Raw genomic sequence first — 26,361 nt, forward strand, 5'->3', positions numbered from 1 at the left:
GTAGAGAAGTAACAGGTACTAACTCTATTTTTAACTCTCCAGTGACTTTTTCTTGAACGGCCAATTATCTAGGCATTCAAAAAAAATTTTTTTTAAGTTTTCACTTAGTGCAAAGGACATAATCATTCAGATTATCTCAATCATACAGTAATTTCCCTGGAAGAAAAGCATAATCAATATAAAGTTTTAGATTTAATTATAATGTATTTCATGTTCCCCTTTTCACAGGATCACTAAAATTAGGTGTAATTTAAGAAATTAAGGTGAAATATAAATTCGCTACATTCTCTCTCTCGATTTGTGGGTTGAAAGTCACTGTTGAAATTTCCCTACTACCCTCACGCCACACATGCCCCCCCTGCTGAAACCCTACCCGTCTACAAGATGTTTCCCTACTAAACTTTCTGGATTGCCCCCAGCCAGATGTCCCGTCACCCTTCCTTGAACCCTGTTGTATTTCTTACTTTTCTTACAGCGCTTTGTACATTCTGTCTCCTATTAGCACTGTTGTCATATTGACTATGCTTTATTGAAAAGACCTTCCTTGAAATCTGCAGCTTGGTCTCAGTCATCCTTGGCTTCCTCTCCTTGGGCAGATTAAGCATCCATTAAGTGTGTGTTTAACTTGCCTTGTCCTTTAGGTTTGCAGGGAGTAGTCACAGGAGCCGTTTAAAGTAGAAAGAATAATAGTCTTGAACTATTTCAGACTCTAAATCATATGCTTCAGAACCTTCTGAGGGGGGTTTCCTTCTTCGCTGACTCTGGCACAATTCATTCACAGCACCTCTCCCTGGGGAACCGAATCTCTGTGACCTCAGCTTTGGTGTTCCGTCCCTCAGTCATGTCAGACTCTTTGCGACCCCATGGACTGCAGGGTTGGATGGCATCACCAACTCAATGGACATGAGTTTGAGCAAGCTCCAGGAGCTCGTGAAGGACAGGAATCATGACATACAGCAGTCCATGGAGTCGCAAAGAGTCAGACACGACTGAGTGACGGAACAATGACAACTGTTTCCTTTGTTTCCCCATCTATTTGCCATGAAGTGATGGGGACCAGATGCCATGTCTTACTTTTCTGAATGCTGAGTTTTAAGCCAGCATTATCACTCTCCTCTTTCACTTTCATCAAGAAGCTCTTTAGTTCCTGTTCGCTTTCTGCCATAAAGGTCGTATAATTTGTATTTCAGAGATGGTTGATATTTCTCCCGGCAATCTTGATTCCAGCTTGTGCTTCATCTAGCCTGGCATTTCACATGATGTACTCTGCATATGAGTTAAATAAGCTGGGTGACAATATACAGCCTTGACATACGTCCTTTCCCAATTTGGAACCAGTCTGTTGTTCCATGTCCAGTTTTAACTGTTGCTTCTTGACCTGCATACAGATTTCTCAGGAGGGAAGTCAGCTGATCTGGTATTCCCATCTCTTGAAGAATTTTCCACAGTTTATTGTGATCCACACAAAGGCTTTGGCATAGTCAATGAAGCAGAAGTAGATGTTTTTCTGGAATTCTCTAGCTTTTTCTATGATCCAATGGATGTTGGCAATTAGATCTCTGGTTCCTCTGCCTTTTCTAAAATCAGCTTGAACATCTGGAGGTTCTTGGCTCACACACTGTTGAAGTCTAGCTTGCAGGATTTTGAGCATTACTTTGCTAGTATGTGAAATGAATGCAATTGTATGGTAGTTTGGACATTCTTTGGCACTGCCTTCTTTGGGATTGGAATGAAAATTGACTTTTTGCAGTCCTGTGGCCACTGCTGAGTTTTTCACCTTTGCTGGCATATTGAGTGCAGCACTGTAACAGCATCAACTTTTATGTTTTGACAAAGCTCAGCTGGAATTCCATCACCTCCACTAGCTTTGTTCATTCTAAGGCCCACTTGACTTCATACTCCAGGATGTCTGGCTCTAGGTGAGTGATCACACCATTGTGGTTATCCGAGTTATTAAAGGTTTTTTTGTTTTGTTTTGTTTTGTTTTTCTGTATGGTTCTTCCATGTATTCTTTCCACTGCTTCTTAATACTTTTCTTGAGGAGATCTCTAGTCTTTCCCATTCTATTGTTTTCCTATGTTTCTTTGCATTGTTCACTTAAAAAGGTTTTCTTGTCTCTCCTTGCTATTCTTTGGAGCTCTGCGTTCAGACGGGTCTATCTTTCCTTTTCTCCTCTACCTTTCCCTTCTCCTTTCACAGGTATCTGTCAGGGCTCTTCAGATAGTCATTTTGCCTTTTGCATTTCTTTTTTTTTGATGGCTCGGGTCAACACCTCCTGTACAATGTCACAAACCTCTGCCCATAGTTCTTCAGGCACTCTGTCTATCAGATCTAATCCCTTGAATCTATTTGTCACTTCCACAGTATAATCATGAGGGATTTGATTTAGGTCATACCTGAATGGCTTAGTGGCGTTCCCTACTCTCTTCAATTTAAGACTGAATTTGGCAATAAGGAGTTCATGATCTGAGCCACAGTCAGCTCCTGGTCTTGTTTTTGCTGACTATATAGAGTTTTCCATTCAGCTACAAAGAATATTATCAATCTGATTTTGGTGTTGACCAGCTGGTGATGTCCATGTGTAGTCTTCTCGTGTGCTGTGGAAGAGAGGGTTTGCTATGACCAGTGCATTCTCTTAGCAAAACATTGTTACCCTTTGTTCTGCTTAATTGTGTACTCCAAGGCCAAACTTGCCTGTTACTCCAGGCGTTTCTTGACTTCCTTCTTTTGCATTCCAGTCCCCTATGATGAAAAGGACATCTTTTTTTGGTGTTGGTTCTAGAAGGTCTTGTAGGTCATCATAGAACCATTCAACTTCAGCTTTAGCATTTGTGGTTGGGGCACAGACTTGGATTACTGTGATACTGAATGTTTTGCCTCGGAAATGACCTGAGATCATTCTGTTGTTTTTGAGATTGCACCCAAGTACTACATTTCAGACTCTTTTGTTGACTATGAGGGCTACTCAGCTTACTGCCAATAAACCAAAAGCTTCTAAAGTTTTATTTCTGGCCCCCAAGAGTGTCTTGAAACTACCTATTGAATTAATGCATCAAAGAAAAGTTAATACGATTTCATATTTTGTTACCTTTAAGAGAAATGTTAATGATATATTTTATTTTTTAAAAAAACAGGTATACTACCTTAGAATATCTAATGTTTTTCCTAAGGAAAAATCTAGTCTCTCTAAAAAAAGGAAACTGATTAACATAAGTCTTAAATAAAATTAAGAAATTGTAATTTAGTCCAATCTGTTGCATGCTTTTTTAATAAGACAAGTCATTTTATTGTCTATGAACCTAATAATCACATTAGGAATATCGTTTTTACTTGCCTATCTCAAAGCACTGAGAAGTTCAAATGAGATCAAGTAGATAGTAGCACCTGAAAAGTGTGCAGAAGTCGAAAGGACTAGATGAGTGGCTCAGGGCCTGTGCTCTGGAGTCAGCTTTCTAGGGTTTGAATCATGATGTGGTCCTTGCTCCCTGCATATGTCTATAGGATACTTCATCTGTAAAATGGGAAATTAGCAGTAAACATCTCAAGAGCTCTTGAGAGAAGTGAGGAAAATCAGTGAAATATATTTAGCACTCTATCTAGCATTACCCTTGTGATATGGCTTCAGCAGTGGGTTGGTTAAGACCTTTTAATTTCCCAGAGAACGTGAATCTACATTACATGGCCCAAGCAAGTGATTAATATATACATTTTATGGAAAGACCAAAGTGACTAAACAGTTTTATAGAAAAAAAAGTTTGTCTGTGTATTTAACTGTTACATCAAACACTCAAAGCCTCTTAAATAATAGTGAGTATAGAGTATGACTCTCTTTAATATTCAAACGAAATACCTAACTCTCAAAAGCAAATATGATTCTAGCTCCAGGAGTAAAACTTGAGTTTCAACCTCTTTCAACATTCCCATTTATGAAGCAACCTTCCTCTGTATCCCAGTCCATTCACTTCAAACAAGGCTTACCTTTCTTGCCACACGTTAACTGTTCAGCCCCCGCGTACATCCCCTGAGTGAGAGCAGTCTGCATGTGTCATGTGATGCACTGTACAATTTTGGTTAGTAGCTAACTCAAGAGTGAAAAACACCCTCTGGTAGCCCATTTTGACAATTCTTATAATTTGCGGGGATGTTTTCATTAGTGTTGTCACACAGGAAGCCACAGAAGGATTAGACATAGACCAACCCGTCCACATTTCCTCCAGCCAGCAATCATGTCACCACCTGCCAGTGACCCAGACTTCCTCGCAGGGACCCAGCTCTTTCCATGTACCCGATAGCGTGGCCCCTGAACTCATTAAAGAATTGGATGTGCAACACGGTTAAAAATGCCATTATCTGCGTTTTATTAGACGCCATGATTTAGTCTTCCGGAAATATCTGAGACCACAGCAAGATGAATGTTGGGTATGACAAAAATATGCCAACGGGATTTTGAAAACCACGGAGAAAATCTATAGGAAATGTTAGGAAAGAATAGGGCAAGAAACAAATGACCTGGAAAAAAGTATAGAGATACCACAAAATTGGATTCATGCTATACCCTCCTTACAGTTTTATAGGGTAGATTTTGAAACTCCAGAAAGCATGTGGACTTTGTCCAAACCTGATTTTTTTGAAAAAGCCATAGCTTTTATTGGACTAATTTTTTTTTTTAAGGAAAAAAACAGGTAATGTTTGCTGACACAATGTCTAGATCATATTGGAATCTTTGTATTTGATTTTTTTTTCCTGTAGTTCTTAAATTACTTTTTGTAGGTATGAAGGTGCCTAATAGTCTAAAGAATAACAAAACCAATTTAAAACCTTGAGTCTACTCATCAATTAGAGAAACCATCTACAGTATTTTCATTTATTAGTAATATTTTGCTTCAGTCACTAGATTTGATGCTATGGAGTGTTTGTCAGGATTGAGACTTTCTTTCTTCAGATTTTCTTTTTCATATTTAGAATAGGTTTCCTGGCTGGCTTGAATCCAACTTTCTTGAAAATTGTCCCTGAGTTTTGTCTTGGGCTGCTCGTCTGCCACTCCTTAGATAGACGGGTAGGTAGATGATAAGGAAATTGTCCTTGTTATTCAGTCGCTGAGTCGTGTCCGACTCGTCACGACCCCGCGGACTGCAGCATACCAGGCTTCCCTGTCCTTCACCAGCCACTAGACAGATAGACAGCCATTGGACCCGCCTTCTTGTTCTGTCTTCTCTGGCAATCCTGTTCACCAACAGAGCTCTATCACTGAAAACTCAGTCATATCAAAATGCTGCTCTCTAGTCCTTACCTCTGTCCTGAACTTCAGATCCAGATTTTCAACTGCTGAACGCATAGTCACCTGCCAGGATCCTGCCTCATTCATAAATTCACATCTTTATATTTTATGTTACTATAAACTTATATTTCCAAAAAAAACACACATATAGTGCTTTGTATCCTCATAGTTACATTGGGGATTGCACAAAAGGCTATTGTGACTGAACATTTCCTTCTCATTGCCTCCCGTAGCATCTTTCGTTACAACCATCATACAGTAAAATGATTATTCATCTTCCTGCCTGTGTTCCCAGCTACAGAGAATTTTATCTGCAGAGAGCATTATTTCTTATTAATCTTGCGTCCCGACCACCAGAACAGTGCCCAGCACAAAGGAAACTTCAGTCAGTGTTGACAAATGGACGCATCAATCATGCGGTTTGTGCCACTGACTTTACTATCTTCACCTTTTTCACTGTTTCGATTTTTTAGTTTGGACATCATATAATTATATTTTCCATCTACACTTCATTTGTTGTAAAAGGCACATTTCCCTAAAGCTTACAGCTCACAGTTACATTGTCGGTGGATTGTTTGGAGATATTAGGAGAGCAGTGATGTATGTTGTCATATAATCTTCACGGTAATGATCTACAGAACAGGCAAAAATTAATTCCTTTTTATTGTCTCAAAGAAGTATAAATATATGGAAGTGTTTGAGCCTCTCAATGACTTGGAACCTCTCACTAATTCTGTGCATCCAGCCTCCCAAAGTGCATTTGGAATTCTCACAGAGGACGTGTTTCTGGGCTGTACATTTTATAGTACATGCCCTCAAAATTCTTCCTGTAATCTCAGTTCCAGCGTTTAAAAATCAGCAATAATTATATAATGTCTCTCACTATTACTTTATTATTTAGGTAATATATTTTAAATGTTATTTAAAGCATTTTGGAGACATATTAATGAACAGCATGGTTGATGGAGATATGAGAATATCTCTTAATGTTTCTCATTCTTACCAAATAATTTTCCTAATTTTAGCCTTTCATTGTAAGTTGCATTTCCCTGAACTTTTCTTCATTCAATAAATTTAAAGCCATGGCTATGTGCCAAGCACTTTCTGATATAACATTTAAAGAAATTTTTTTAATTTTTATTTATTCATTTATTTATTTATTCACTTTACAATATTGTTTTGGTTTTGCCATAATCCCACTTTTATGAAGGTTACATTCTGTAGATGGTGGTTTAGTTGCTAAATCATGTCAGACTCTTGTAACCGCATAGACTGCAGTCTGCCAAATTCTTCTGTCTGTCGGATTCTCCAGGCAAAAACACTGGAGTGGGTTGCCATTCCCTCCTTCAGGGGCATCTTTCCGACCCAGGGATGGATCCTGGGTCTCCTGCATTGCAGGTGGATTCTTTACCGACTGAGCCAAGAGGGAAGCCCACATTCAAAAGAGGAAGAGCTCAGTAAACAAGGTAATTAAGCAAAAAGCAAGTACATTAAACAATGAAAAGTTCGAGGAATCAAAATAAAGCAGAGAAGATGAAGTAGGGTCATGCTTACATTTTGGGTAGAGTGACCACGGTAAGCCTCTCTCTGAATAGAATGTTTAAGTTAAGATCAAGAAAAAAAAGTCACAGCAAAATGCAGAGTTCCAAGGACGAGCATTCCCAACAGAGACAAAAGCAAGTGCAATGGACCTGGGACAGAGTGTACCTGGGGCATTACAGGAAACACAAGGAAGCCAAGGAAACTGGAGCTTGGGGAGGCAGGTTGCAGCCCACGGGTGTGTGGGTGTGCACGTGTGGGTGTGACAGGAACAGAAAAGTGAAAGTGAAGTCGCTCAGTCATGTCCAACTCTTTGTGACCCCATGGAGTATTGCCCACAAGGCTCCTCTGTCCATGGAATTCTCCAGGCAAGAGTACTGGAGTGGGTTGCCATTTCCTTCTCCAGGGGATCTTCCTGACCCAGGGATTGAACCCAGGTCTCTTGCATTGCAGTCAGATGCTTTACTGTCTGAGCCAGAGGGGAAGCCAGATTGGATAATCTCTTGCAGATCGTGTGAGCACTTTGGCTTTGCTGTGAGAGAGGTGGAAGCTATTGAAAGGTATCAGGAAGCGATGAGTCTCATCATTATACTTAGCAGGACAATTTGGGCTGCTGCATTGAGACTTGACTCCGGAACAGTAACGGTAGAAGCAGGAACACCAGACCAGGCGGAGTAACCCAGGCCGAGGAGGGCGGCAGCTTGCGCTTGCTAGAGCAGCAGAGGAGGAAGTGATGAGCAGGGAGATTCCTGGCGTTCCTTGAGGGTGAAGGCAGGAGTTCTTCCCTCCAACTGGGTGGAGTAGATAATAAAGTAGACATATGATACCGGTTCCCCACCCCTTAGGCCTATAAAGGCTTCCTCAAAGGTAAGTAGCATTGTTGAATTTTGCCCAAACCTTTCACCCATTTCCACATACAGGCAGTCAGAGAATTTCCAGTTCTAAAACCCACTTGAAAATCTTCCCCCTTTCCTTCCCATGCCTGCCAGGGTCCTGCCCCGGTGGACCCAGGGTAATTCGAAGGTGGGGACGGAATCGGCATCCTAGGGAAAAACTTATTTAATTACAGATAGAGAGGGGTTAGAAAATTAGCAGAGAAAAAGAGGCTGAATAACTCAGTTTACATGGAATACCAATCAAATTCCAAGACAAGGAATTTGCACCATCCACGCTGGGCCACTGGCGCCACTTGAATATCGGAAGGTGCCCCTCCTTGGGCTCCATTTCGCATGGAACTTAAAAGCCAGGACAAGTAAGTAGATGTGGCGGGCACCCACGCTCCAGATGGGAATTCAGCCAGAAAAACGGAGAGCAAGAAAGAAGCAACATGGGGGAATCAGTCTTTCCAGAAACTGATCCCATTTCTTTATTTTTCAGTTTTGCTTATATACCTTTTGTTATACATAGGATGAATACAGAGTCACGTGGGGGTCAGCAGACCTGATCCTTGTTACAATCAGGTGCTTCATATAAAATTATACAAAGGTCTTATGGGTTTTACATCATCTTCTGGCCATGAGGCCTGCTGACATTTTATGGCCCTTTCTGATAATGGTCAGTTAACCAGAAAACTTATTTTTTCCAGGGGTGATTTTTTCTTAAACCAGGTGCCACCCTCCAAATAAAGTTGCATTCCTATAGGGTGAGGGTGTAGTGGATTACAATCAAGAAAGGAATTTACTTAACCTAAGGTTAACATGATTAGTTTTAAAGGTTAATACTTATTTCTCCTATATGCTAGTTATGTTCATTATAAGGGCAGGAAATATGGAGATTTAGCAGCAAATATTGGCTCAACAAATGAAAACCCTTCACCAGTGTTCCCCTTAAGATCTATTTAGTCTTAAGATAGTGATAAAGTTACATTTTTGCATAGCAAGGACACAGTGATTTATAAGAAAGTACAGTGATCTATAGCAAAAGAGAAAATTCATTAACTCAAAAAGTCTAGTATTGCTAACATCAAAAACTACTATATTTCCTTTTCTATATTCCAAATGCACTGATTAATATATTCCCAGGTGCCTAAGGATATGGAGGCCTGGCGGCAATCATTGACTCAACAATGAGAAAAACCCTATGCTAATTAAGACTTTCAAAATACTCCAAGCTCTCTGTGCTGTGTATGATTGAGAGGTTGTCACACAAGCTAGTCTGTCAGCAGAGAGGTTTGACCTGAGAAACCCTTGTCACACCCAGGGCAGGGAATTAGCAGTAATTATTGGCACAACAAACGAAAAAACCCTTCACCAATATAATTTCTAATCAACTCACTATACTATACTAATAATTTTCTAACTTCTCAAAAGAGTCTGTATTTAGAAAGTTTAAAGCATCTCGTGCCTCTCAAGGTTGGGAGGCTGTAAACAATCACATGTGGCCGGATGAACCCACTCAGGCAGGCTAGAGAACCTTCAGAGGAGTTTGTAAGCTGAAACACTCTTGTTACACCCAGGAATTTTTATTAACTGGAGCTGCAAGTTAACTCCTTCTCCGAGAGAAATGGTGATGGGGAGAGCCCCCCGTAAAGTCAGAGGTGTAGGTGAGAGCATAAAACAGACTCTGGTTTTGGGGGTAGATGCTCAGGAACAGGGGCTTTCCTGAGGCTCGATCCTGCCTTTGCGTATGCCGAGCCTCCTTCCTCATGACCTTTGCCAAGAGCGGAGTTCCTCAAGCTGGCTCCCGGCACATGCCTACTGCTCTACCCACTGACCCACAATATTTCTTCCCTGACGATTATGATAACCTCTGAATGGGCCTTTCTGTTTCTAGTTTATTTCATCCCTAATCCGCCCTCTTCAAGGATACCACAATCATGTTTCCCGAGCATGGAGCTGAGTGTTGCTCCTCTGTGTCCAATCCTCAGTACAGCCACACGGCTCCACAACAGGTCACAAAGGCCCTCCTTTTCCAGCCTCATCACCCAGGAATCCAGCCGCACAGAGCCTCTCGCCATCCCCTCCATGCTGTCCGGTCCACGCGTGTATATGCCTTCCTTTTCCTCAGTTTGAAATTCGCTTTGCTCTGATACCAGCTTCTATCTGGCCCGCCCGCGTAGGCTGGAATAAGACTCCATCAACTCAGCTTTGTGTCCCCAAGGCTCTTGTTCATGAGCACGCAGGACACCCATGATTGCGTGATGGCTGGTGGCCTGACCATCTCCCATTCTGCCTATTTCATCTAATGCTGACTATACAAGGCGCTTCCCTGAGAGCTCAGTTGGTAAAGAATCTGTCTGCAATGCAGGAAACCCCGGTTTGGTTCCTGGATCAGGAAGATCCGCTGGAGAAGAGATAGGCTACCCACTCCAGTATTTGGGGGCTTCCCTGGTGGCTCAGCTGGTAAAGAATCCACCTGCAATGCGGGAGACCTGGGTTCGATCCCTGGTTGGGAAGATCCCCTGGAGAAGAGAACAGCTACCCATTCCAGTATTCTGGCCTGGAGAATTCCATGGACTCTATAGTCCACAGGGTGGAAAAGAGTTGGACAGGACTAAGCGACTTTCACTTTCACTTTAGTATATAAAAGATGCTTAACAAATATCTGACAGATGTTGAAACATATGCTAAATCCAAAAATATATTTCATGCCTTTCCATGCTTCCTTGTCCCTGAGCTTATACCCCTTTAAAATTACCTGACAGGAATGTATAAATGTATAAATCTACCACAGTCATTCAGAGGGATGCCCCCAGGAAAAACCCTTAAAAAGTCGCAGCAAATTCCCTTTCCCATTCCTTGTCCTTTTTTATTCCCTGAAACATTTGTCAGTGTTAAAAACATTACTTACTAAACCCTCTTCTCTGTCACCGCCTTGCTCTTTCCGTTTGTCCAGGGGTTATTTTCCTGCCTCCTCTGCTGGTTCCCGGTCCTCTCCTAACAGTAGTACCCTCGCCCCCTTCCCCTCCACCACTCCCCTCGGTTTCTCCATGGACGTTAATGGCTCCTAAGTCCGTAGCTACCGCCTGACCTCTCACCTAGAATCCTGTCCTGTATTTGCGTTTCCTCTCACTCACGGGTCAGCGTTCACGGCACCTATTTCCTCATCCAATTATTCCTTTGTGTCTGAGGTAGCTTCTATTTTTAATTTCTAAAATATTGCTTATTGTCTCTTTTAATTCATCCTGTACACCCAGTAAAATAAATGTTCCTTCAGAATTCTCTGTTCTTTCCTGTCTCAATTCTAGAATCAGTCAGTATGCGTTATATCCGCAAGAGCAGCCCACCTAGTTCTGTTCACTCCATCCTCCCCTCCCGGTGCATTCTGCCTGCGGCTGAAAGGCTAAACTTAGAGCAGTAATTTAGTAAATTCTAAACAAATTCTGAAATCTCACTGACTTAATGTGCCCGCCCTCACTCAGGTTACACTCCAATGCAAGCATACCCAGTAGGGCACTCTCCATTCAGGAATTTGAGATCGTTCTATCTCACCCCTCCCCTCACATCTAGATCCTCCGAGTGCCTCCATTCTGCCAGAAGACAGAGAAGCCACACCACCTCTGAACCACTTTGACGAAGAAGAGACAGGCTTCACTTTCACCCAAATGTCATTGGGTGATGGCTGGTGGCCTGACCGTCTCCCATTCTGCCTAACTGCATCATGTAGCTTCACATTACAGAAGAAATCCTGGGGAATAAGTCTAGCTGCATCCCTATGAAGAAGAGAAAATGAATGTTGATATCTGTACAGCAGTCTCTGATTCATTTATCTTTATGAAATAGGACTCAGAAACTTGACCAGGGACAAAGACTTCCCTGAAACAGTGAAGTCCCAGGCCTCAGCCTAAGTGTCAAGGCCTGAGCCCTAGCCCAGTTTGATCTCCAAGGAGATCCAACCAGTCCATCCTAATGGAGATCAGTCCTGAATATTCTTTGGAAGGACAGATGCTAAAGATAAAACTCCAATATTTTGGCCACCTGATGCAAAGAGCTGACTCATTTGAAAAGACCCTGATGCTGGGAAAGATTGAAGGTAGGAGGAGAAGGGGACAACAGAGGATGAGATGGTTGGATGGCATCACCAACTCAACGGACAGGAGTTTGGGTAAACTTCAGGAGTTCGTAATGGACAGGGAGGCCTGGTGTGCTCCAGTCTACTGTAGCCCAGTTACGCCATAGAGATGCTCTTCTGGCTATTTTAAGATCTGACCCCAAAGAATAAGTCCTTCCAATTTTTAAGAGACTGTTGAACTATTCAAAGCAACTCTATCAGTGGCATTGTAAATGTTTTCATTTAACACCACGGGGCACTTCAGAACAAAGAGCCCTGCTAAACGCCACTATGTAAAACACCAGTCCATTGACTATCACCTGTGACAGGGTAACTGGACCACTTCATTTCCAAGCTCATCACTGAGGCTGTCTTGACACAGCAGCATCGAATGAGAAAGCTGCAGCCAGATCAGCCACGCAGTCATGTCCACTCTAAGTAAGGTGACAGACATACTCAGATTCGCACAGCCATCGTTTTATTATTTCCATTCAACTAAGTTGTTAAGGAGTTAGATCCGAATCTTAGAACCAGATAAACCCTACCCTTACAGACCACATGAATCTGCTTCTATTTTTACAGAAGAACAAAAGCACAAATCCCAACTATCTGTCACTTTAAAAAAAAAAAAAAAGGAATTGTATCACTGTTAGTCAAGGATTTAAACATTGCAACAGGAGATACGCCCTGGCTTGCAGATGCTGCAAACTGTCAGTGTTCTCTGCTTTACACCAGCCTCTCTTTGCAACATCCACTCTGGAATGCAGTCGAAACAATGGAAGTTGAGAGGAGATATTCTGAAGGCCAAGTGACATTCAGCCACACAATCACTCAATTGAATGAACAGAATTACAGTTTTTGCAACTGGAAGGCTGTCGCTCAAAGTGACACCTGGCCTTTTGCTCATTGGACAGTCCATGCGTGTAATATAATAGCCCCTCCAATTGTTGGCAGGACTAGAGCAGGTGGTGGAGGCAGCTTTTGCCTGAATTCCAAAGAGCAGGAAAATTTCAGTGTCAGCTTCTGGATTTGCATTACCAGTGGTGTCACAAGTGACAGTGAAATCTCACAATCACTAAAGAGGAGATAAACAAATACATTCTTATGATTTTTAGCTCTGCAGAGGCAGTCTCCATTATTTTTTGGTGGGAAGTGGGGAATAAGAACTAAGATGATTTCCCTAAACTACACGTCTAGAAGGAAATGTTATCCTAAATATTTAGACAAGTAGACCTCATTAGACATGAGAGAGGCCAAGATCTCTGTGTGTGTGTGTGTGTGTGTGTGTGTGTGTGTGCAGAAAATATTTGAAATCAGCCTTGCAAATGGACTTAAGTTCACTCTTAGCACGCAGTCATACCTGTTGACCACCACTAGCCTGGCAGGAAGGACATCAGAAACCAAGTAGAAAACCTTTAAAATGGAGAGTTATCAATACGCCCAATACTGTTGATAGCTATCAGGGATGACAGCACTAGGTCACTCTAGTCAAATCTGGCCCGTCTAATTGGACGTGTTCTGCAATTCGGTCGAAAACTGATATTAGCAATCAGGAAAGAGAAGCGCTGGTAACAATAGGAACCCATTACGCTGCATTCTTCCTGTGTGCCGGGGATTCCAACAAGCATTGTACAATCACGCTCATTTAATACTCTCAGAAACTCTATTAAATAAAGATCACTTCTCCTCTTTTAGAGAAAGTATCTTAAGGCTCAGAGAGTTGTGATTGTCCTGAGGTCGCACAACTCTTAAATAGAGGAACTGAGCACTGAAGAATTGATGCTTTTGAACTGTGGTGGTGGAGAAGACTCTTGAGAGTCCCTTGGACTGCAAGGAGATCCAACCAGTCCATTCTAAAGGAGATCAGTCCTGACTGTTCATTGGAAGGACTGATGTTGAAGCTGAAACTCTAACACTTTGGCCACCTGATGCGAAGAACTGACTCATTTGAAAAGACCCTGATGCTGGGAACAATTGAAGGCAGGAGGAGAAAGGGACAACAGAAGATAAGATGGCTGGATGGCATCACCGATTCAACAAACATGAGTTTGAGTAAACTCCAGGAGTTGGTGATGGACTGGGAGGCCTGACTTGCTGCGGTTCATGGGGTCACAAAGAGTCAGACACAACTAAGTGACTAAAATGAACTGATGCCACTCCTAACAATAAGGAAAAAGACATATTCACTCAATTATTTCCTTCATGGGGCTGACAGCTACTGGAAGTTCTTGCTAAAACAACAAGAGCAAAAATGAGATCATCTCTTATTGTTCTTCAGTTGCTAAGTTGTGTCCAGCACTTTGCAACCCCATGGACTGCAGCACAGCTGGCTTCCCTGTCCTTCACTAGCTCAAACTCCTGTCTATTGAATCAGTGATGCCATCCAACCATCTCACCCTCTGTCATCCCCTTCTCCTCCTGCCTTCAATCTTTCCTAGCATCAGGGTCTTTTCCAATGAGTCAGTTCTTCTCATGAGGTGGCCAAAATATTGGAGATTCAGCTTCAGCATCAGTCTTTCCAACAAATATTCAGGGTTGATTTCCTTTAGGATTGACTGGTCTGATTTTCTTGCAGTCCAAGGGACTCTCAAGAATCTTCTCCAGCACCAGAGTTTGAAAGGATCACTTCTTCAGCACTCGGCCTTCTCTATGGTCCAACTCTCACATCTGTACATGGCTACTGGAAAAACCATAGCCTTGACTATACAAACTTTTGTTGGCGAAGTGATATCTCTGCTTTTTAACACACTGTCTAGGTTTGCCATAGTTTTTCTTCCAAAGAACAAGGGTCAATTTCATGGGTGCAGTCACCCATCTGCAATGATTTTGGAGCCCTAGAAAATAAAGTCTGTCACTGTTTCCATTGTTTCCCCATCTAATTGCCATGAAATGATGGGACAGGAGGCCATGATCTTTGTTTTCTGAACCTTGAGTGAAAAAAGTCAACTTTTTCACTCCTCTTTCGACTTCATCAATAGGCTCTTTAGTTCCTCTTCACTTTTTATCATTAGGGTAGGATCATCTGAATGTCTTAGGTTGGTATATTTCCCCTGACAATCTTGATTCCAGCTTGTGCTTCATCCAGCCCAGTGTTTCTCGTGATGTACTCTGCATGTAGTTAAAAAAGCAGGGTGACAATATGCAGCCTTGACATCTTTCCCAATTTGGAACCAGTCTGTTGTTCCATATCTGGCTCTAACTCTTGCTTCCTGACCTGCATACAGGTTTCTCAGGAGGCAGGTCAAGTGGTCTGGTATTCCCATCTCTTTCAGAATTTTCCACAGTTTGTTGTGATCCACACAGTCAAAGGCTTTAACATAGTCAATAAAGTAGAAGTAGATATTTCTCTGGAATTCTCTTCCTTTCTCTATGATCCAACAGATGTTGGCAATTTGATCTCTGGTTCTTCTGCCTTTTCTAAATGCAGCTTGTACAACTGGAAGTTCTCAGTTCATGTACTGTTGAAGCCTAGCTTGAAGGACTTTAAGTATTACCTTGCTAGCCTGTGAAATGAGCTCAGTTGCATTATTTTCCTCTATTTCTTTGCACTGTTCACTTAAAAAGGGCTTCTTATCTCTTCTTCCTATTCTTTCTAACTCTGCTTCAGACGGGTATATCTTTCCCTTTTCCTTTTCCTTTCACTTCTCATCTTTTCTGAGCTATTTGTAAGGCCTCCTCAGACAGTCATTTTGCCTTCTTGCATTTCATTTTCTTGGGGATGGTTTTGATCACTGTCTCCTGTACAATGTTACGAACTTCTCTCCACAGTTCTTCAGGCATGCTGTCTATCAAATCTAATCCCTTGAATCTATTTGTCACTTCCACTGTATAATCATAAGAGATTTGATTTGGGTCATACCTGAATGGTCTAGTGGTTTTCCCTACTTTCTTCAATTTAAGTCTGAATTTTGCAATAAGGAGTTCATGATCTGAGCCACAGTCACCTCCAGGTCTTGTTTTTGCTGACTATATAGAGCTTCTCCATCTTTGGCTGCAAAGAATATAATCAGTCTGATTTTGGTGTTGACCATCTGGTGATGTCCATGTGTAGAGTCTTCTCTTATGCTATTGGAAAAGAGTGTTTTCTATGACCAAAGCATTCTCTTGGCAAAACATCGTTAGCCTTTGTCCTGCTTTATTTTGTACTCCAAGGCCAAACTTGCCTGTTAGTCCAGGTATCTCTTGACTTCCTAATTTTGCATTTAAGTCCCCTATGGTTAAAAAGACATTTTTGGGGTGGGGGAGGGCAGAGGGGTGTTAATTCTAGAAGGTCTTGTAGGTCCTCATAGAACCGTTCAGCTTCAGCTTCTTCAGCATTACTGGTTGGTGCTCTGACTTGGATTACTGTGATATTGAATGGTTTGCCTCGTAAATTAGCTGAGATCATTCCTTTGTTTTTGATGTTGCATACACGTACTGCATTTCGGACTTCTTTTGTTGACTGTGATGTCTTCTTCAGCCTACTGCCAATAAACCAAATGCTTCCAAAGCTTTATTTCTGGCCCCTCTAAACTGTCTTGCAACTACCTATTGAATTCATGCATCAAAGAAAAGTTAATATGCTTTCATAATTTGTTACCTTTAGGAGAAATGTTAATATATTTTATTTTTTTAAATGAAACAAAACAGATGTACTACCTTAGGACACCTAACATTTTTCCTAAGACAAAATCTAGTCTCTCTAAAACAAGGAAACTGATTAACGTAACAAATCTAAATTAAAATTAAGAAACTGGAATTTAGTCCAGTCTGTTGCATGCTTTTTAATAGGACAAGTCATTTTATTGTCTGTACACCTAATGATCACAATAGGAATATTGTTCTTACTTGCCAACCTCAAAGTACTTCATAGAACCATTTGACTTCATTCTTTGGCAATAGTGCTTGGGGCAAAGACTTGGATTACTGAGATCAGTGTGTTTATGAGACTACACCCTAGTACCGCATTTCAGATTCTTTTGTTGACCATGACGGCTACTCCGTTTCTTCTAAGGGATTCTTGCCCACAGGAGTAGATACAATGGTCATCTGAATTAAATTCATCCATTTTATTTAGTTCACTGATTCCTAAAATGTCGATGTTCACTCTTGCCATCTCCTGTTTGACCACTTCCCATTTACCTTGATTTACGGACCTAACATTACAGGTTCCTGTGCAATATTATTCTTCACAGCTTCGGACTTTCCTTTTACCACCAGACATATTCACAACTGAGTGTCATTTCTGCTTTGGCTCAACATCTTCAGTGTTTCTGGAGCTATTTCTCCACCCTTCCCTGGTAGCATATCTCTTGCCCTCAGAATTTCTGAGCAGCCTTTGTGTGCTGAGCTCTGCAAAACCCTGAGAAATGAGTAGCTAGAGAACCAAAGCAACTCTTCCTATGATCGCCATGGCACTCCTGAAACAGACGAGGGGGCAAGTCTCTAAACTAATTGCAAGCAGCTTCTTCAGGGCTTTGTTATTGGTACTTTGCAGTCTGCTCATCCCTTGCTCGGAAGACCTTATTTTCTGGGAGCTTAGACTCCGTGAAACTGGAGCATAACTATATCATTCAAGCTGCCCAAATCCTGCCAGCAGTTCAAATCAAAACTTAGTTTTTTGTGTTCCTGAAGGTTTGCTAGAGTTGCTTCTTTTTCCTCCAGAAAGATTTGTGATGTCTCCTTGGTTTAGTTACAGACTCCGAAAGGTATTAAGTAAATTGGCTTTGAATCCCAGCTTGACTGTGCTTTGATTTACTGCCCCCTGGTGGATGGCCCCCAGTCCCAATTGCTTCAGTCCCTTTTTTTTTCTTTTAATTTAATCACTAAGTCCTGTCCAACTCTTTTGTGACCCCATAATCGATGGGGTCGCTAAGAGTCAGACAAGACTAAGCGACTTCACTTTGACTTTTCACGTTCATGCACTGGAGAAGGAAATGGCAGCCCACTCCAGTGTTCTTGCCTGGAGAATCCCAGGGACGGGGGAGCCTGGTGGGCTGCCGTCTACAGGGTCGCACAGAGTCGCACACAACTGAGGCGACTTAGCAGCAGCAGCAGCAGCAGCAGCAGACATATATAGCCCGCCAGGATTCTCTGTCCGTGGAATTTCCCAAGCAAGAATACTGGTGTGGATTGCCATTTCCTCCTCCCGGAGATCTGCCCGGCTGAGGGACTGCGCTCTCACCTCTGGCAGTGGCAGGCAGATTCCTTACCACCGAGCCACCTGGGAAACCTCGATACTGAGGTCTAAACATTTTCCTCCTGTTGGCTCACAGTTGCCAGTTCAGCATGTGTGTCTCAGCTCTTCTCTACGGCAGCTCCTGGTGAGTGTGAATCTATGGGTCCCCTGCATGCCTGGAGACTCTCAGTTAGCCTCCCTGCGCTGAGGCTGTTTATCTTTGTTCCATTTCAGTGGCACTTCTAACCACATTTAGAGACCTTTACTCCAGTCCCTGGCACAGCACCTCCCATGAATTTCACAAGTTTCTAGGAAAGCTGGCTTCTACCCATGGGCTCAAAGCTTGCTTAATCTGAGTCCCACAGTTGCAGCCAAGTCCTCAGAGATTTGTTCTTGTCCAGTGAGATAATGCAAAGGCTTTGAATGAGCCCCAGCAGGCTGTCACTGACATCGTCTCCCTTTCCAAGAATAACTCCAATTTCCTCATCAAGGGCATCCATCAAGTCAAAGTTAAAAATCAATTTTGAGCCTGTTTGTTCACAAGGGAATTTGGGGGCACTTCCTTTGTTGATGCCCAACCATTCATCTCAAACCAACCAACATGAGGCTACAGAACAAAGCCTGATAGCGCCAGATCCACACCTTCCAGAAGACTGTATTATTATACATAACAGAAGGGACCTGTGGCCTCCTGTACTCTCCTCTCTCTTACCTCATGTTTCTCCCCAGCAGCTCACCTCTCCGTGATCACTGCCTGAAGTTCCAGCTGTTGGCTACTCCTTCTTAGCTTCCTGTTTTCTTTCTGATGACCTTCTCAAGACCTTCCAGAGGCTTTATGTCCTAGAAGGTAAAAGACTGAGTCCTTTCAGTTAGCCCTTCTCCTGATCCTTCTGGCCACTCCATCAGCACCTTTGCCTCTAGGTTCTTCCTGGGCGATATGTGTGTTGACACATGTCAGCTCTTGTTTTTGATTTAGTTCTATTACCAAATCTCTCCCAAGCCTCTGTGTTTATCTTTCCCTACGATGGCTGTATTCATAAGGCAGATATGTACACAATAGGAGCAGCAGCATTCCTATATGTCTGTGTTTTGTGAAGTCGCGTTCAATTGAAATAACCATGCATTCCAAGTTGCTTAGTACTCATTTCCATGTATTTCCAAAACATGGATAGTCATAGAGGAAAGTACACTTTTAACTTAAGTACAGGGTAATGATTTGGATGCAAAATCCCATATATAGTCCAAATATAGCCAACGCCCACTTGGACCAGTCTCTGTAGAGCTTTGTGTTCAGTGAAACAACAGTCTGGCCACAGTATTGACCTGCAGTCTGGTGTAGATCTGGACTGTGAATTGCTTTCATGGGTAATGTGGACAATTTACACAAAATTTCTCAGAAATTCATCTTAATTATTATTTTCTGACATGCCTGTTTCACCCCATTTCTCCCTTTCATGGAAATCGCCTCCTAACTATCGCCCCATGGTGAGTTCCTGCCTTGCCACTCCCCTTCCTACCCTGCCCACTGTGGCTTGCATATCTACAACCCCCAGCCTGTGAACCTCTAGACCGTCTGCAGTCCCCTTGGCACAGAATTTGTCTCTGCTCAGAGTGCTTTTCTCGTTAAAACAGTTCTCACGGAAACTACGTTGCATAAAAACACAAATTCCCCACCTTGTTACACTTGCCATTTATGAAGTGTACAAATTCACCTAACCCCCAGCCGCTGAAATTATTCTACAAATAGAAATCATTTTCAATCACTTCCTCTGGATGACGCATTCTTATTGTAAGCTACGAAATCAATTTAAGATGGTCCTAGATGAGGAAAATGTCATAACAAATAGTTGGCAACAAGCCTACTCTATCATTGGCGGGGTGGGGGGGGATTGAATGAATGCAAAAGCTATACTTAGGTGAATAGACAATTTTGGAGCACAATAATTATCTTGCTTAGAATATGTATGTGGGGGTATGCGTATGTATTTTACTAATACAGAGAATCTCTTGAAGTATTGATAGCCACATTCTGTTCGCTCACTGACATATTTGGGAATACTTGTGCCTAGCACTGTATTCTTGACTCTCCCCAGCATTTCATGGCCCTGAGGACCAATTTTCAGAGACCAATGCATCTTGTCGGACTGGGTCTGAGGCTAGAATCTGAGAAGAATACTAAAGACTTTGATGGATTATCACTAAAATTGAACTGTGCTGAAAAGTTATAAATCTTCAACTTCCCTCAGGCTTAGATGGGACTGATTACTAGAAGGATCATCAAAGTCACCAAGCTGTCCTGAGTCTTAAAAAGTACATTAAAAAGGGCATCATCTACCAAAAATGTAAACAAGTATAATACACATTGCAGGCATATGAAGTTCAGGCACTAATCATTTTAGATAAATGATAAACAAATGATGAGTTACGTGTAAATCAACAGTGTTGTCAAAACATTGCCCTTTTAATCCCAGATAAATGATGAAGTTTATAAAAAGAGATTTTTGAGGGTTGTAGAAGATTGTTTAAACGTACGTGGAAAGTGGTTTAAGTGCTAATCCATTGCCATTTATGTAAACTGCCTTTCCATCATCAGTCTTTGCCGCATAAAATTGCCTCATCATTTTGTAAATCCATAGACCTAGTTGAAACTAGTCCCTGCTGGAAACAGATTTTTCACATTAAGCTTGAACATTTAAAACTCCCCTCTGCATACACATAGTGACACAGTCTTGAAAACCTCGGCTCAAGACACAACAAACTTTAAAGCGCTTCCCAATTTTTATAGGGTGTCACTCTCTATCCAACTCTAAAAGATCTAAAGACGCAGAAATGCTTCCACACCAAGATGTTTCACAAGATACTTTACAAACGAATCTGGATCCCACTGAAGCTGTGACGCATCTGCTCTGTTTCACCAACGAAGAACACAAACGTGGGGATGGTTTCAGTCCAAACCCCTTTTTGCAAACAAGAAGGAAGTGCAGAATGTTCAGCTAATTGCTAAGAGGAAATCCATATGTGTTATTTGCTTTCAATGAAAGGACAGGTCCTCTTGCTATTTAATTGATGAAATGTTGTACACAAGACTGACAGTGATTAATACCGTTCTAAGATGCCATTTTAAGAGCTGTAAGTGTAGCGCTCTGGAATATGTTCTTTGACATTTACATTGCTATTTGCTAGGTATAAAATCTAGTTCTTGCCTTGAGCATTTATACTGGGGGAAAAATGTTAAGTAATTTCAAATGGCAATGTCTTCCTGGGGAGCCAATCTTGAAACAGCCAGGAGCCGATCACTTTTCGTCCCAGATTCCCTTGCTACAAACAAATAAGCAAACATCATGCTACGAACTCATCTAAAAATTATTATCCAGCACCCAGAAGATAGTTTGTGTGATTTCCCTTTGATTTGCCTCTTCCCATAAAGAGGCCAGGCGGGCATAAAATGCCCAGATCTAAGAGGCCCGGAGTAAAGTAATTGAATCCTTAGCAGGCTCTTCTGTCCATAGGCCTGTCCCCACAAAGGCACATGGAACCCAGTTGGGAAGTCTGAACTCCAGTGAGCCTCCAGACAACACACAATGGCTCTCGAGTTTCCTTATTGAGTGTCGGCTCGAAAGGAGGTAGGTAGGGCTCAAGCCTGGGTGTTCTTTCATAATCTCCAGCACCGAGAAGGATATGAAGGGCTTGATTTGTCTTCAAAGGATTCACAGTTCATTACACTCAAGCTTTCCACAGTCCTGTGACCTCTCAGAGTCCCCCTGCCCACTCCTCTCCCCTATATATTACTGCCATCCGGAATCACTTATAGCCAACAGACAACAAAGTCACTCTTCTGCCTCTGCTTTAGATGCTATTCCTGATCCCACAAGTATTCAGACCCCAGAATCTTACAGAAACAAGCCATACCAAATAAATCCAACAGACCCTAGTGACTGAGCGTCTTGACAAGTGCCAGAGTCTTGATAACGCCACTGTTTGCTGCTCTGTACTTCCCCTGCCTCATAGAGAGATGAAGGCAAGCACCACCGGTGTAAGTATTTCTAGGGGTCCAGCAGGTAAACACGATGGGAGAAGAAAGCAAGGCGACATGAGCATAGCGTTGAAGTCTTCAAATGCTGCCTTCAAGTGCTTGCCTTTAGAAAGGCAAGATTGCAAATAGGTTGAGTTGGCAATTAACACTGGCCTCAGTTACAGGGTCGGGGATGACTTAGCGACTGAATAGCAACAGTTACAGGAAGGTCACGGGGATACGGGGCCTGTGGCGTGCCTGTCCATCTACAAGCGTCAGCAGCTATTAAGCTCTGAGCAGTTGTTTTGTAAGCAAAATATAAGCCCAGTATTGCCAGGCCTTGCAGTTTCCCACTGAGCTGGGAGTCAAGATTTCTACGTGAATTTTCCCAAATTTTACATTTTTTGAAGTGATGACAACTAAGTCAACTGAAAGAGAAAAAAAAACTCACCTGGTGAATTTATAAATATTCAGGCTAAAATCTCATTTGTGACCAAATCAGGTCCAAATACTGAGAGTTTTCACCCCTAGTCTTGGCAACTCTCAGAATTTTTAAAAAAAAATCTGATTTTAATTCAAGCACAAGATCCATTGCTACTTAAACTAAGGTTTTGATCCTGAGAAACTTCCAAAAGTTGAATCTGGAGTTCTGCTACCCATGTCTGCCCCAACATCTCCTGTCAGAACCAGACTCTGTGAAAACCTAAAGGAAGCGAATTCTCAGGTCACCTCCCATTCATCTTGAGCACTGGAGGGTGGACTCCATGATATGCAAGATAAATACCCATAACCCACCTCCCTCTCCTCATGTCTTCAGCCATCCAGAGAACAAATCATAAGGAAAGATGAAAGACAGTTGGGCTGTGCTGACAATAAAAATCAGAAATGGCAGTGATGGGCCCGTAAGCATTTTGAGACCTGGAGAAACAGAAGGATTAGTTTAGGAGCAGTGAAAGCAGCACCACAGTGGGAATGGAAGCCCTTGAACGGCTACCTAACACTGATGAATTCCGGTGCTTTCACGGGCCACCAACCAACTGAACCCTCCTCCTGCTCTTGATGCCGCGGCACGTAGGGCCGTTTCTAAACCACAGCGTGCTTGTGTTTCCTACCCTAGCCCGCTTTACTGCCTCAGGGTCCCCGACCCTGTGTGCTGACACACGCACACACTCTCATCCCAACCACGTTCTGAGTTCAAGCACTGAGCAGCCCACGTTCCAGAAGCTGACAGAAGTCTTCTATGCCAGTTTCAGCTCTGCTCTGAAGATGCTGACCAGGGGGAAAAGTAAAATTCTTCATCCAAAACCTCCTTGCTACTGGGAGGGCCATAGATGGCCAGCTGTCTTGTGCCAGCCCCTTTATGATATTTCTTTGACAGATCAGTATCAAACCAAATAGCTATAGGCCAACCAACTAAAATCAAAAACACGAAAACAGAGACCAAGATTCATGCCTGCTGGTGAAAACTCCAGCAGGCCTGTGGGTAACGTGAGGAAGGCGAGCTGGCAGCCCACAGCCTTTTTGAAGTGGAGAGCAAACAAGCTGAGGATTTTTATAATGCAGACTTTGTCCAGTAATTCAACCAGGAGCTTTACCAATACAGCTGCTTCCAAAAGCTAAAACACATGGGACTCAAAGCACTGCAACCTAAAACAAACAAGATTCGCAGCCAGGACCAGCCTTCCCAGCAGCTGAAGGGTAGACACGCTCTGCCACTAAAAATAAAGCAGGGGCTAGATTGTGAATGTCTACCAGACAGACCAAAGTAAACGATGATGGACAATTATAAACTGTAAAATGAACAGCTTCAAGAACTGATCATCACTGTGGGAAGTAACAGCTACAAAAAACTCTCTGGGGGTGGAGCAGAAGGGTCAGGAGGGACATCCGGGAAAGAAGAATGTCAGATATGAAAACAATGCTTAAAGGAAAAAAAAATGAAGACGCCAGTTATTTCCCTGTGAAATGGGTAGCTTCCTCTACCCTTCTTCTCAGGCTTCCAAGTGGCAGCAGTGGTAAAGACCCGCCTGCCAGGAAGGAGGCATAAGAGACACGGGTTCGATCCCCGGGTCGGGAAGGTCCCCTGGAGGAGGGCATGGCAACCCACTCCAGTGTTCTTGCCTGGAGAATCCCACAGACAGAGGAGCCTGGTGGGCTACAGTCCATGGGGTCGCACAGAGTCAGACACAACTGAAGCAATTTAGCACAGCACTACTCTTACTCAGAAAATATATATATATCTCAAGTTCAGCAAAGATAAATGGACTCCCATAATAGAGGAATATACAGTTCTCAAGTCTGCATTCAAAACAGAGGTTACTGTTTCCATTCTTTTTACTGCTCCTCACAACTTTGTTTATCCCCACAACCCCTTTCCAGGGGCCCACATCCCCTAATGGCATAACCGCCTTCAGCCCAGTTGAGTCTGAGCCTTCAGCGGAACAAGAGGCTAAAGAGTCCCTATCCTTTCTGTTGCAGAGAAATTGCTCCTGTCATAACAGGAGATCATAAATATCACAAATCAATCAATAAATTCCCAAATATTATGCTGTCATTGCCCAGAGGCCAAATACTAGGCTAAGAAAATGAGCTGAAGAAAAGGCTTGAATTTCTCTTGCAAAATGGCTCACGGATCTCTCTCATCAAAAGGAGAAGCTCATATGCTTTCAACAGGTGGCCCCGAAAAGCTTTCAACCTACTGGGCAACTCAGTGGAGTGTGCTAAAGAGTCGGTAGATTAGGAGGGTGTAAAGGGCTATTTCGGCCAGAAGGGCATTCTTCTGGGGGTGTAATTTCTGTTCGTACATCTATCTATACGATAGATTCTCCATTACAGTAATTACTATGAATTATAGATAAGCACTGTGTGTAATGCTCTGCTCTCCATTTCCTACAAATCAAATTACCCAGGGTTATATTGGATTGTGGACATATTTAGAAAATCCTTTTATGGTTGTTTGTTAAGCTTCCTTCTGCCAGGAGGCTCCAATCTTTCCTTTGACCAGATGCCCCTAAAGAGCTGGCAGAGAAGGGCTGGTGCGGGGTGGGGTGGACAGGGCCACCTAGTCACCACCCAGGCTGGCATGAGGGCTCATAAGCCATCTTGCAAGGAAACAGCAGACCCTTAAATCTGGGCGCATGGTGTGTGCTCAAGGGTTACTCATCAAATGTCTTCATGGGTTATTTTCGCAAGGAGGCCACCAGGAAAAATAGCTTCTACTGAAAAGGGTTTCAAAACTGGACTCCCCAGACAATGACAGCTCTTTTCCGCAGGTGCTTGACAAGGGCTCTGATGAGCTGTACCTGCCATTATGGGTGGCGGAGGGGAAGGTACCCACAAATTAGATGATACCTGCAAATGGTTCTTGCTATGAAAAATAAATCCCCAAGTATTTAAACCCCTCAATCAACTTATCAAAGCTGATTCTGGGTACCTTCTCAGCCTTTTAGATCATAATGATCGGTTGTATGTATGTGTGAAGGTCAGAAGTCAGCCAGTAACCTGTAAAATCTTTATAGTTTTAAGGAGTTGCAAGGTCTGGAGCTACAGAGTAAGAAAACCCTAAGCTAAAGTACCCACTATTTCCTGCCCTTTCTATAAGTAGCTCCAGGTATAAGATGCTCTCATCAAAATTTATATCCCTTCCCCTAGGACTATTTTATAGGTGACAGTTGATTGTCACTTGGAATAAACCTTGCTCTGGTGTTAATGACTGACTGAGATAGCCTATAATGAAAATAGCTACCATTTATTCAGGGCGTACGGTGTGCTAGGGACTGCACCTCGTGCGGGATATGTCTTGTTTCACTTAATCTTCTCAACAACCTAGCGAAGTTAGTATTCAGTCAGCTCAGTTCAGTCATTCAGTCACGTCCAGCTCTTTGCAACCCCATGGACTGCAGCATGCCAGGCCTCCCTGTCCATCACCAATTCCCAGAGCTTACTCAAAATCATGTCCATTGAGTCAGTTATGGATACAACCATCTCATCCTCTGTCTCCCCTTCTCCTCCTGCCTTCAATCTTTCCCAGCATCAGGATCTTTTCCAATGAGTCAGTTCTTCCCATCAGGTGGCCAAAGTAATGGAGTTTCAGCTTCAGCATCAGTCCTTCCAATGAATATTCAGGGCTGATTTCCTTTAGGATGTACTGATTGGATCTGCTTGCTGTCCAATGGACTCTCAACAGTCTTCTCCAACACCACAGTTCAAAAGCATCAATTCTTCCGTGCTCAGCTTTCTTTAGAGTCCAACTCTCACATCCATACATGACCATTGGAAAAGCCATAGCCTTGACTAGACAGACCTTTGTTGGTAAAGTAATGTCTCTGCTTTTCAATATGCTGTCTAGGTTGGTCATAGCTTTTCTCCCAAGGAGTAAGCATCTTT

General features: G+C 42.6%; 1 long non-coding RNA gene across 1 annotated transcript in view; it reads right to left on the bottom strand.

The window, feature by feature from the left end:
- LOC132659912 (uncharacterized) overlaps nt 1-18,855 on the bottom strand; it is a 55,683-nt gene extending 36,828 nt beyond the window's left edge. The window contains exon 1 of the long non-coding RNA XR_009600945.1: nt 18,676-18,855. This is a non-coding gene — a long non-coding RNA (uncharacterized LOC132659912). The remainder of the gene's footprint in view (nt 1-18,675) is intronic.
- Nucleotides 18,856-26,361: the final 7,506 nt, after the last annotated feature.

This window comes from Ovis aries, chromosome 5 (assembly GCF_016772045.2).
Source record: "Ovis aries strain OAR_USU_Benz2616 breed Rambouillet chromosome 5, ARS-UI_Ramb_v3.0, whole genome shotgun sequence".
Classification (NCBI taxonomy): Eukaryota; Metazoa; Chordata; class Mammalia; order Artiodactyla; family Bovidae; genus Ovis; species Ovis aries.